This window comes from Salvia hispanica, chromosome 6 (assembly GCF_029641045.1).
Source record: "Salvia hispanica isolate PSC_SH4W2 chromosome 6, Shi_PSC_v1, whole genome shotgun sequence".
NCBI classification, from domain to species: Eukaryota; Viridiplantae; Streptophyta; class Magnoliopsida; order Lamiales; family Lamiaceae; genus Salvia; species Salvia hispanica.
This window is the reverse complement of record NC_142697.1, coordinates 948972-951136: the sequence shown is the minus strand read 5'-3', so window position 1 is coordinate 951136 and position 2165 is coordinate 948972. Positions and strand designations below refer to the sequence as shown.

Here is a 2165-nt window from a genome sequence, read left to right as displayed (position 1 = left end):
GGACCATCCATATTTAATTCTACCGTGTTTTATTACACGCAAAATCGAAAAGGGAGTACCGAACACGCCCTAAAGTCTTCTAGCTTCTAAAGTCAACTGTCAACCTTTTGAGTAGCTAGCCAGACTTGATCATTTCTTGACAGATTGCTAGCTAGAGTTGAATGGTCTTACTTTAAACATTTCCTACTTCATTCTTGAGAGAGAGCTTGTACACTATATATATGTGTGTAAGATGCATTCACACATCACTAGCTAAATTGTATGTAAAAAAAAAGAAGAGTGAATTGAAAAAAAAAAATGGCAGAGAAGAAACTGTATGATGCTGCAACAATTGGAGATTTAGCAACACTTCAACAGCTACTCCAAGCAAATCAACATCTTCTGGATGTAGTCTCATTCCCATGTCTCAAAAATGTGTTGCACATTGCAATAAAGCATGGAAAAGACAGCATCGTGGAAGAGGTGCTGAAGATCAACCCGGAGCTCGCTCTCGAGCTCGACTCCAAGAACACGTCGTCTCTCCACCTTGCAGCCGCAAGAGGAAACGTGGTGATCGCAAAGAGATTGCTAGCGATAGCCCCGGAGATGTGCTGGTGGCAAGACGGCCACGATATGAACCCTCTTCATGTTGCGGCCATGAAGGGGAATGAGGCGGTGCTGGAGGAGATGCTTCAGCTGGACACCATTCCGGCCACAGCGAGGCTGCATCGCGGACAGACTGTGTTGCACTTGTGCGTGAAACATCGTCAGCTTGGGACATTCACAATTTTGGTGGATAAGTTGGGAGACCTAGTGAATGCACAGGATGATGATGGAGAGACTTTGTTGCATTTTGCTGTGAGGGCTAATCAACTTGAGGTACTTCATTTATTTTGAATTGTGAGAGCACCATAGAGCATATCGTCACAAGTAAAATTCATAAAATTTGTTCAAATTTTGGCACGCCCCGCTATTTTTAAAATTTGTAGAAAAAACACATGAAAATTGAAATATTTGTCCTACGTAGGCTTTGATTTGAGTGGTATCGTATCGTATCGTATCTGATGTGAATCAAAATTTGGACCAGTCCCACTATTTTAAAATCAGTCAAGAACCGTGAAATTTAGTCTTTTTCGTAGCTGTCCTGTGGGCTTAAATAGAGGTGTGCAAAATGAATATCCGAAGCAAACCAAATCGAAATTTAAAATTTGGTTCGGTTCGCATTTGTTTAAACTTTTAGCTAATTTCAGTCTTTCGGTTCGGTTCGAATTAAAAAAAAAAAAACAAAAAATTGAATTCTCTTTTAATATTATACTATATTATACCTTAAAACAAATTCTATTTGTGTTGATTTATAGTAATAAATATAATTGATACCTTAAGTTGTGGGACGAACCCGAAGTTCAAATTTCATGATTTTATCGGCAATTTGTGTAACTAATGAAATCACCCTATGAAACTAATTCAGATTGTAGAATACTTGAAGGAAAATAACAAACTAGAGAAGCTGACAAAGAATTCCGCTGGCAAAACAGCACTGGATATCTTGAACGAAAGCGTTCGAGACCAAGGTACATACACAAAAATGAAAACAATCCTCAAAAAATATTCTAATCAGTCCATATTCCAAAACTTGCCGAGGTACACCGAGATGACGATGGTCGCGGCCATCCTGATAGCGACCATGGCATTCCAGGCAGCCATCAGCCCCCCTGGCGGCGTACGGCAAGAGGACGGATTCGATGAAGAGAAAAGCCGATATTTCAAAGCCGGCTCTGCCGTCATGGCTGTTAAACATCCCAAAACATACAAACAATTCGTCAATGCTAACATTGTGTCGTTCGTTTCGTCTACCATCGCAATCTTGTTGCTCTCCACAGCCGGCTCGTCGGACCAGTGGATTTTCGTGTCGATCTCTACGTCTTTTGTGTGGCTATCGATGGCATCTATCGCAGCTACTTATGGAGCTTCCTTGGTCATGACGAATCCTAATATGGTATCATTTCAATATGGCAACGTTATTTTGATAATAGCCTTTATATTCGGTCCAGCAATACATGTAATCTATATTTTCGGCTCTACGGAAATCAGGAAAAGGGTCAAAAGACTTGTCAAGAAGGTCAGCCCAAACTGTGTCGCTGTGTAGTTGCCGGAGTTATATATGTAGGGTTGAGTAGTTATGTAAC

At 40.7% G+C, this 2165-nt stretch overlaps 1 pseudogene across 1 annotated transcript; it reads left to right on the top strand.

Moving 5' to 3' along the window:
* Positions 1 to 262: 262 nt before the first annotated feature.
* On the top strand, positions 263 to 1659 carry LOC125205090 (uncharacterized; annotated as a pseudogene). Its single transcript, XR_016132788.1, has 2 exons — positions 263 to 858; positions 1448 to 1659. The product of XR_016132788.1 is annotated as an uncharacterized LOC125205090 (transcript).
* The last annotated feature ends 506 nt before the right edge of the window (positions 1660 to 2165 follow it).